General features: G+C 39.1%; 1 long non-coding RNA gene across 1 annotated transcript; it reads right to left on the reverse strand.

Annotated features, from left to right (window-relative positions):
* Nucleotides 1-8,648: 8,648 nt before the first annotated feature.
* Nucleotides 8,649-10,907, reverse strand: LOC112846178 (uncharacterized). The gene is made up of 3 exons (XR_003219034.1): nucleotides 10,806-10,907; nucleotides 8,946-9,036; nucleotides 8,649-8,834 (listed from the first exon to the last, which is right to left on the reverse strand). It is a non-coding gene; the product is annotated as an uncharacterized LOC112846178 (long non-coding RNA).
* Nucleotides 10,908-11,145: the final 238 nt, after the last annotated feature.

The following is an 11,145-nucleotide window of genomic DNA, read 5'->3' on the forward strand; positions in this document are numbered from 1 at the left end:
TTTCAACAATGCTGGAGTTAATCTGTCACTTTAATGACGTTGGTTATTGACTTTTTCATTTCATGAAACTGCCATTTGGCCTATAGATGCTTCAATCATGCTTACAGGATTGGTTTGGATATAAAACAATGGATGCAAAATACAGACTGGGAGAAAGGAAGGATGTATAACTATAGCTGCAGCTATTCTTGAATACAATGTATTAATTAACAACTTTAAACAATAAACTTTAAACTGCTGTGAATTTTCCCATTTTCCTGGGATTGCGTGAACACATAGTTACTGTAGACGCTGCATTTTCCTGGCAACATCTCTCATGAAGCATGCTTCTGTCTGGAATTTCGAGTGCTGATTTAACGATGAATAATGTCCATTCTCAGCATCTGTTTGTTCAGACTTTTCATGCGTGGACATTTCTCTTGTGGTTCACTAGTAATCACTTCCTGACTTGTTACCCTTTATGTTTAAAACCAGTCTAATTTCACAAGGTCTTCAGATAATTACGAATTTGCCTTTGTTTACATCAAAACTGTAGCTGCAGGACATTTTTCATCTTTTCATTTGCAACCTTGTTGACATTGGTGAAAGCCAAATTAACCTTCTGACGGGACATTCATGCAGAATAATATGTCCAATAGCTCCAGCATGAATATGTTTCCCTTCCTATTCATGTTTAAAACATGCTTATTTCTTCAGCATTGTGCATGTGATTGAATTCAAATTGCTCTATAGTTCATAAATGGAAAGTACCAAGGCTATTGCAGAGCTCTCATCGCTTTGCCAAAATATTTCTTAAAGAAGGCTGCACTTCAGGTACAAATTAATGTGTTTAATGCTCAGCGATATTGTATTTAGATAGGCTTTTTTTTTTTGCTGTTATTCTGGAGATGGGGTTTTGCACGTAATTTAACTAATGCTCATTATCTAGCGTGTCATTGCTTTGAAAAGTACATGGGCACCCACTTAAGAGTTCTACTAAGTGACATAATGGAGATTATCCAACCTCCTCTTTGTAGTTTCTGTGTTTAAAGCTTTGTGGACAAGTTCATAAATCACCCAGTTAGCTAATGTGGATATCCTTTTTGGAGAAAATGACTATGGATTTGGAGGTGATGTGATTGCCGAATGAAAATAAGCACATTTGTCATTGTTATCATTCAGACTGGTGCTGCCCCCTGAGAATGCTATTCAGAAAATGATGAGACCACGGGGACCTAAATAGGCTGGGCGAGCTGAGGTAAATGGGAAATGCACTTAAATTCAGCCATTACATCTGTTAGCTCTTCTTTTTAGGCAACTTCAGTGCGGCTGGATAAATGGTTATATAATGGAACATGTGAAGAAAAGGTCAGTAAATAATTTTAAGCGCCGAGTATCCATAGGTGACGGCAGGAGAGATATCAACAAACCACCCCGAGATTACACATTTCAAAGAGCGTTTGCTTCAGTCAGAACTGCATCACCGTGCACATTGCCGACTGCATCCAAGAAGCTTTCAAGTTTCCTACTTGAAAGAGGCTGGTTGGAACCAAAGTATTTGACAGTTGTATAATTTGGAAACTAGAAGGCGTAGGCTGCTTTAAACACCTCCAGTGTCAGCATTTTTTAAACATGTGCTCCTCTTGCTTGTGGCAGAAAAGGCAAAGTTTACCAGGCGCTCTTATGTGTGATCATAAATTGAAGCAGTTGCATTTAATATAAGGACGATGCAGAAATAGCTACAAATCTGGATGTTTAATGGCTCAAATCAGTAGCACAACTAACAGGTCAGCACTTCTATGGCAGTCCATCAATTAGTTACAGTAGGAAAACGTGGTTTTGTAGTCACACTGGTGAAAACAGTGGTTGGAGTCTGCTGCAAGACTTTGACTGTCCTTTCAAAGATAATGACCAGGTCTGGGACCAGTCGTCAGCTGCTGCCTTCAGACACAACAAGGTGGTAAAACGCCAATAAGAGTCAGTGTGCTATTAGTCTATCAGCTTGCAATTAAATAGGATCAAGCTGGCAATTAGATGAAATATGATGATAATACAGCAACTGATTTTGGTAATTTGCCAAAAAAATTGTAAATCTATTGCTGTCTGAAACCTAGAAATTTACATTAGCTACTTACTTTTAAATTCTACCCAGAACCTCATTGACATGTGACAGAAATTCAGAAATTCCTCCATGAATTGTGATGTAGTTGCTCCGAGGTGGTGATTTAACTACTAAATAATACAGGTGCTCCATAACCTTGCTTTTTTACAGGAATTTAACCACAACACAAGCTGGCAAACAGCTGAATCAAGTCCCCCATTGCAAAGAGTTTCACTCATCAGCACTGACTGACTCAGACTGACTGCAATATTTTGGCACTCTGTCCAGATTTATGAAATTTCATACACCAAAATAGAAATGATGCCCTTTAATGTCAACGAAGCCATCAAGAACCAAGAAAGCTTTGTCTGTGTAAATAGTATAAAGATCATTAGAAGCTACTAATACCAAGGTTACACCATCACAAACTTCAGCAGTGACATGCAGACCCTGGGCTCAAGCATCAAGCATTTGAGAAATGGAACAAGCTTAAACCTGTCCTTGCAGATCAGCGTACACACCTTTCTACCAGAGTACAGTTCTTCACTGCAAGTGTGAGATCCCGACTGTTGGACAGTGGACAGACTTGGCATCTGACTGTGAAAGAAACCGCAAAAATCATGGTTGTATATTGCAGTTGGTCTCTTACAGCAAAATAATTCAATGCAATTACTGGCCAACCACCGATTGAGATATTAAGGTACTATCAGAGGTCTTCAGATAGCTTTAAAAAATAAACTAAACACATCTCAGTTGCAGACAGTCTGTCACCAGCTGGCAGGAAGCAAGGTGTGTCCAGCTGCTTCAAATATCTTACTTTTTGTTGACCTGTCCATCCACCCTGACCTCCACTCTGTGCATACGCTGGTATTCTTACCTTAGTCACCTGCGTAGAAAATCATTTTAAATGAATCAATATTCCATGACCAAGTGATCTAATTTTCCGTTGCGCACAGCGGTAATGAAACTGTGCAAGTCATCTGACGAGCAAGGTAAATATGTCTTTATTGGAAAGAATTCAATTCATTAGGTACACTTCAGTATGAACACAGGTGATAATTTTAACTTGCAGTTTTCATATAAATAAAAATGCTTACTTGTCTCGCTGCCTGTCATCGCCAAGTTTTAAATCAGATCTAACTGAGCACATTACTATGACAATGGCAGTGGAAGGGCACTTTCTATCATCCGGAATGAAAACAAACTGCAAGTTCACCCTTTAAAGCCATTCCCACGGGACATGATGGGAAGGAGGGAAAAAAAGTTTCTGACAAAATCAAATTTGATACAAATTGCATTTGCTCCCAAGGAGGAGACATCGAAACCTTTTCGCAAGAATAAGCTGACAGTGATTTCATTTGTCTAAGTAGATAAATCATACATATTGAACTTGTCTCTCACGGCGTGTCACTGTTCAGACCTGATTTAATTTACCACTTTCTGGTGGAGCAAGAAGCCATGCTTAAACATACAAACTCTGAAGGTTACACAGTCTCAGCATTTTAATTAGTTGCATGGTTCCCCTCCCCCTTTTCTCAGCTTTTAACCAGATGAGTTAAAAACCCAAAGAAATCTCTCTCCTTCCCCGCTTTCCTGGAGTTTTCTGTACAGTTATCAAAAGACCTTCAATTCCATATCCCAGAAAATGGAAATTGTGTTTCCAGTGCTTTTAAAACCCATTGTATTCTTGTCTTTGACCTTTTGAAAGTTTGGACATCTGCGGTGTCTTTGTACATTCGCTGATTCCTATAAAGGCACTGCTAAAAATCAAATGAGAGAATTCAAAAAGAGCCCTTGAAAATGCTCTGTGAATTGGGTGGGGTTGGAGGGTTCAAGTGTACCTGATGGGAGATCAATTGTACTGGAGTGCAGCAGTAACATTTATGATGCTCTCTGCAACAGGGTGGGGGCGGCGGGTGCCATGTCTGACAAGAGGACAGAAGCAGTCACAGGAAAAAAGCAGTGATGAAAGACAAACCATTTGTGCCCACGACTGAATACTGAAAGCTATATTTTACGGCTGCTATTCTACCAAATTGCTTTTGTGCGTTGGGGTGGTTTTTTAAATAATGCAATCGGTTAAAAGCTCTCTGTAAATGCTACGCTTGTATAGCGTGGGAAGCTGGAATGGAATTGAGTGCATTTTTAGGAAAGAGGGTTATAATTTATGCACCATTGAAATATGGCCACTTTATGTTTTTCTTTTCCACTTTGATTCAATAGGGTTCAACATGTACACAATCTGTTTGAAGATGAGTTCACAGACCCTTTGGTCCAATGTCTTTAATAACAGTCATTCGGATGAGTCTGGACTGCTTTGATAGTGGGGTTTTTAAGAGTATTATGATATGATGATGGCTACATGTGGCCTTTGATTCATTTTGCCTTTTCAAATGATTGATTAAAATTCAGACCACTGCTGGAGCACCATTACTGACACAACAGCATTTTGTACAGCGGTAATACTGATGATAAGAGTGGCACGCACCTCCCTCACCTCTGCCTGCTGCTGTTTTGTAATTAAAAGCTTTAGCAGTCAGTTGTTAGCATGGCTGCACAATCACCGGGGAGGCGGCGCTCATTGACCCTCCCCACCAGTGCTCTCGCTGCTCCTCATTGGAAAAACACACAATGCACCCTCAGGACAATGGCTGACAAAATGATGGATCAGTTCTTCCATATTGGCTTGTTGATCCATAGTCACCCCTCCCTTTGCCCCAACCAGCAGTGTGGATATTGGCATTTGCCACTCAAGTGACTGCATCCTTCGGTCCCATAACTGCTGATTAGTCAAATTAGTCCTGGTCTGTGGAATAATTAATGTTTAACATTAGGGTCTTCACTGTGCATCATCAAATGGCAAAGAGGTGAGCTTTGTGATGGTGATCGGACAGCAGGGGCCTGGCACCTTGCAAACAAGGAGGCTGATCAGTGTTATCCTAGGTTAACCTTGGCATGCTTCTGGCTACATGGCAATGCTAAGGGAAGGATTAGTGTCTGACACTGGACCCTACCTTTAATTGTCCATTAATTAATTTCTTTATTGCTTATTGCATTAAGGGGATCATTTTTTATCTGCAGGAAGGCTGGGGATATTAGTTGAGGAGAGCCTTCTCTTCTATCAATTCAGTGCTGTAATAGCGATACAAAATCAAGCTTAGAAGCACAAGAAAGTGAACACAGTTTAAAAACAGTTCCAGTCAATAAAGTCTCAACAAAAAGCCTGCTTAAACAAAAAAGTTTTTAAGAGTCCGCAGAGTCAGCTAAACATAGTTGTAGGGAAGGTCTGTTCCAAAGTCTTGATGCCACAAACTGAAAGGCTCTGTCCCCCCTCGGTCTTTAATCTTGTACGAAGAACAAGAGGCTAGAAAAAACTGTGCAGATCCTGGCCATTTAGTGCCCCGTATGTAGGTGCAAGAATTTTTAAATGAGTCTTAAAATCTGCTGAGTATAATCTAATGACAGAAATGCTTGACTAATTTTCTACAGTTCAGGCAAGGATACCATACGTTACCAAATTAAAACAAAATGCTGGTTGATAGATGTGAATGAAAGTCACGAGAGGAATTAGATATTACACAAAGATTTTAAACACCGGATTTGGCAGTTGAACAAAAAGATTTTAAAATGCAACTCAGAAGGAACTAGTAACTTCTAGAGAGCTAATTACTAACCTGGGTATAACAGTAGAGTAGGATGGACAACCTTAATAGACACATATAGCTGAATGTTATCGGCATATAAATAAGAAATGTCAGAAAAGGACTAAATGATGCAGTCTAAAGGATAAAGAAAGAAAGAAAATTATTATAGTAGCAGAACTGAACCTTATGGAACCCCACAAAGTACGTTAGGCAATGTTAGAGGAGAATTTACAAAGTACAATTTTAAGTTAAAAAATATCAAAGGCTGCAGTGTAGTCAAGGAGAAGCAATACAGAACAGTTCCCTGACCAAAACCCATTAAAACATTATTATAAACCTTCAAAAGAGCAATCTCCGTTGAGTGCTGCTTTTTAAAACCAGTCAAAAATCTGTAATTTGCATAATAAAGAGCAAATAAAGAGCAAACCCTCTGAAAAAGTGGAAAAAGTGTAACACAATCCTCAAACAAGTAAAAGCTGTACCTTAACACTGTCACTAACACATTTTAAAATGCACAACCTTTACTGTGAAAGTTTTCCCACATTTCAGTGTTACTACTGTTTGCAGAGTAGCTTGCAAGTGCTGGTAGATAAGTTAGCATCTACCGTGCAAACACTGGTAACCATGACAATCTGCTGGTGACCAACAGAGTGGGAGGTTTTCTTTGCTGGCTTGTGACTGCCAGCAAGATAAGATAACATAGCCTTTAGTAGTCCCACAGTTCAGTCATGGGTGTTTTTGCACATTACTGCAGTCCCAAACCTTTCTAGTTATTACCCAGTGACAGTACTGGTGAGATTACAAATGTCTGATACAGTCGTATTGTTTAATCATCTTTAACCGGCAGGCTCCTTAGTACAATGTCTGTGTCCTTCATGTCTACTATTTGATCTACTTAACAGCACATTTATATGCGGAACCCATTTAATTGCGCGCTATTGGTTATTTTTCAATCAATCAATCAAGTAACTTTTCAGCCAAAATGCCAGAAATGCCACTTCTAATATCAAATATTTGCTTATAATCACAGCGTTTTTTACATTTTTACCTTGTGTCCTATTTTATGAATCAGAGTGGGCTGATTCAGTACACCTGCAATATGATTTCATCCATTTCTGATAGTGAGTCACATCTCTGTTTCTAAGAATTATAGAGAAACACAAATAAGACGATCTTAACATGACGGTTCGAAAAAAGGTAAATAAAAACAAAATTGCCCTGCTTATATTGTAAATTCTGCATCAGAAAGCCTTTCTGAATGACTTGCAGGTATGTTTGAATTGGGGGTACTATTTTTCATTTTGAACTAATGAAATATTTAAGGGGCAGAGAGAAGTCTGTGCAACAAGCTTGACCTTCATAGCAGAAAGTCAGCCCTGTTATTACAGTATTTATATGGCTGTCCCAACTCACGCCAGCATGGATATAAAAATATTTAATTACTCAATTAACTGAGGTGGAATATGACCCTGTGGGAAACAGGTGAGGGAGTAGGGCATACGTGCCCAGATTCAACAATAGAAGAAGAGCACAAATGAACACTGCAAAGGAGAGCGTGTTAATTTATATGGTGGCATTTGAGGAAAAATGCAGTTAAAGTTTCAGTCATCTTCCTGAGACACTTCTACATGTGAATGAAACTGACAGAGGAACAATGCAAGGCTCAGTGGATGGACGCCAATGGATCCCTAAATGGATGAAAGTGCTGTATTGTTTTCAGTTTGTAAAAAAAATAAATAAAATTTTTTAAAAAGCCCAGTGCATTGAGAACATATTCTGTCTTTAGCTCTGTCACTGCATTTCACCCGTGATGTTATGGATTTTTTGGGGGAAGAGAGCATTTATATCCCAGATGGGGGCTCTAATGTGGCCAGATTCAGTTCATTATCGATTGTTCCTCTTTTAACTGCACCGAAAGCGTTCAAAGGAGTGATGAGAAAGGGATTACCGTCAAAAGGGCTGGAATGAAACTTTCATAGGAGCGGTTTGCTATTCCTTAACGCTCAAAGCTACTTTGAAAGTAAAATTTGGAATTTACATTTCACGTCGCTTCCCTAACTGGTTTGAGACTGCCGAGTCCAGCGGGGTATGAGCTTGTGTGAGAACTCGCAGATGTCGAGGATATTTTCGGATAAAAGAATAATGCACAGGGTTTTATTTTATGAATACTACATCAGCTAGAATTATTAGATGTAAAACTACGTAAGTAGGCGTAGATTTACTAACAGATCATTTAACTGTACTGCAAAACCATGAAAAAAAAAAATCAATCTCTTTCACCCATCTGGACCTTGCAAATGAAAACTATCCCAAACACCTTTAATACCTTTGACTATCTCAGTTAAGTAACCAAACAATACATTTTAAAGTCAGCTCCAGGCTTTCCTTCTGTGTTGTCTTTGAAATATGAGGTCTGACACCGGCTTACTAAGTATAGTTTATATTGTGTTTCATAATCGTATTTGACAATATGTGTCTCATGGGCTGATGAGGAGTACAAAGGCAGAAAAAAACAGAAAAAAAAACTAATTGTAATTTGCAATTCTACAGGGGAACTCATTAGAGTCAAAGCTGACAAAAGTCACACTTTTCTCTAAGAAAAAAAAAATTCTGTCTCTAGCAGACATTGATTAATCATCTCTTGAGGAGTTTGAAGGTCCATTCATAAAAACGCTGCTCCGTTCCACAGATTTTATGGGAGAGATTAATCATGTTTTGATTTGTTAAAAGACTGCTGACTTGAAGCCGTCATAGAAACCCATTTGATCTTTTCCCCCCATTTTTCTATTAAGCACACTTATGCTGACTACAGACAAATTTTACTGTCAAAAACTTATTTTTTTATGCCTAGAGTCAAGATATTGTTACACAGAAAAGAAGCCATCAGTAACATGAATTGAAATTATAGCTTACCAAGCTCACTCATGGTCCATCTGTCCACCCACCCACCCATCCATCCATCCATCCATCCATCCATCTTCTTCTGATTATCGAATTCAAGGTCATGCCGGGGTTGAGGCCTACCAGTTGTGATATGGCAGGGGTCTCCAACTCCAGGCCTCCAGGGCCGATGTCCTGCATGTTTTAGATCTCACCCTGGGTCAACACACCTGAATCACATGATTAGTTCATTAGCAGGCCAAAAGAAAACTTAAAGACATGTTGAGGTGGTAATTTAACCATTTAAATCAGCCGTATTGGATCAGGGACACATCTAAAACCTGCAGGACACCGATCTTCAAGGCCTGGAGTTGAAGTCATAGGGCAAGAGGCAGGGTACAGTCTCCAGTCTATCTCAGGGCTCAGTTGTGTCTAAAAAATGAAAATTGAAATTAAAAAATGTTAGTTTAATCAATGTTTTTCCCCTAGAGAAAGAAAGAAATTCGTATTAGATTTCCATTTTAGGTATAGGACTGACTGTAGGCGAGCCCAAGAGACTCTCAGGTACTTGGTTCAAAACTGATGTTCTGGGTTTATCATTTGAAGATTATGAAATAGTTTATGTAACTGCATGGGAGTCACCGTATTGCTTTATGATGTTTCTTGCCTAGATGTAGAAAGACTTCAATGTCTTCAAAAATGCGCCTAGTTATATACAATTCACAAATATGTTTGATTTTAGCTATAAAACTTTCATGTTTACACAGCCTGGAACAAAATGGGTTTGGAGCTCTATGGATAGTGTGCACAACTGTACAGTGGGTGATGTTTTATCATTGATTCTTAATCAGTCCCCCTCTGGTAAGTTTTAAATGTGGCTGTACTGAGCAACAAGTATGCCCGTATGGAAAGGTTTAGCCTTTCACCTATGCTAATTCCAGTTAATGAACTCAACATTTATTTAAATCATGTTTGATGTGTTGCTGCTTTTAGTATTCTAGCTAATTACCATTAGCTACCTTAGTACTTGATAACTTTCCACCCTTGTGTCCAAAAATGGTGAATTCTGAGCAAACAGAACCCGAACATAGTGGCATTCAAAATTGTTGAGGCTTCAGGTGATATAAAATGGTTTAACCCGTACGCCTGGGTTATGTATTTGAGCATATAATTGTCATTTTTCTCATCAGCTCTCTGGAGCAACAGCAATTTTATCTGCCTTGACTAATTTATTGACTTATGGAAGATAGATTTGGTGTATGCATCAGCTTTAAGGATAAAAAATAAAAAGTAGGAATCAGAAGTTCTGTGTAAATATATTGGCAGTAACTCAGTACTACATAGAAAGCTGTTAACAGTTATCAAAGTTAAGATCAGACTCAATTACATGCAACATAACTTTTCTATGAAGCCCTTGGGTTTAACAGGCAGTCTGAGTCAAGGTTACGAATGTCAGATTTTATGGCGTTCAATAAAAATAATGACTTTATAGTACTGAATGTAAATACACTGAAAAGGGGATTGAGAGCATATAACGCATCTAAGTAATATCTGGCTCATTCTCTGGACCGCAGTATTTGATAGATTTTCAGATGTATCAGTGTTGCCACCATTACCCCGAGGACTGGGAAAAGGTATAAATTTATATGACAGTTGTTGCACTATCACAATGTAAGCAGCACATTCCAGTTGTCTTATGTAGCAGTTAAAGCCTCTTAACATCCTGATTAGCTTTCATTAGCTATGAAATAGGCCATTTATTTTCACACAGACACAGAGAGCACATGAGCTTTTGCAGATTTTACCTGGAGAAACTTCATGTGGCAGTAAAACGCTGTATGAATTTTACCCTGCCACGTCCCTACTATAAAGTCTGTGGAGAGCAGGTAACTGTTCCGATAGCAAGCTAGTATGCTAACTAGTCACGACCCATCTCCTGCTCTCCTTACTAAATGTGTGAAGGGGCAAATGTAAGCAACGTCCAGACCACATTTTCTCTGTCTTGCCCGGAATTCATGATAGCAAAGGATTCCCAAAGGATACTACAGTAGGAGTATCACTTGCTGAGAACATGCTATCCCCCCTCGGTATCATGTAGCCCAGGGCTTTGTAAGGAGATAACTGAAATGGTATTTCATATGAATGTATTAAGCCACAAAGACACAAATCCCATGACAGAGGTATGATCAGAAATACATTACCCCCGCAGCCTTCCACATTTCCGCATACATTAGCATAAACAGTGTAAGCGCTAACTTAGATGTAGCGCTAACATCTCTGCGCGTTCAACATAGTTCTTCAACTCGATGGTCGCCTTGACGAACAAGAGTCACAGGCAGATCATGAGCTCTGACCTTTGATATGTTAAACATTTCATAACTGCCACTTCACAATAGTATGACAAATGTTGGCAAGCTAGGGGAAAATAGTGATTGTCACGCGCTAGAAGCTAACCGAAAGGAGATCTTGTGTGCATTCACTGTGCATCATACAGCAGTTGGAAGGCAGTCTTACCCAAACCAATTTGTTCGGGAGGACTAA

Source organism: Oreochromis niloticus, linkage group LG3, assembly GCF_001858045.2.
Source record: "Oreochromis niloticus isolate F11D_XX linkage group LG3, O_niloticus_UMD_NMBU, whole genome shotgun sequence".
NCBI classification, from domain to species: Eukaryota; Metazoa; Chordata; class Actinopteri; order Cichliformes; family Cichlidae; genus Oreochromis; species Oreochromis niloticus.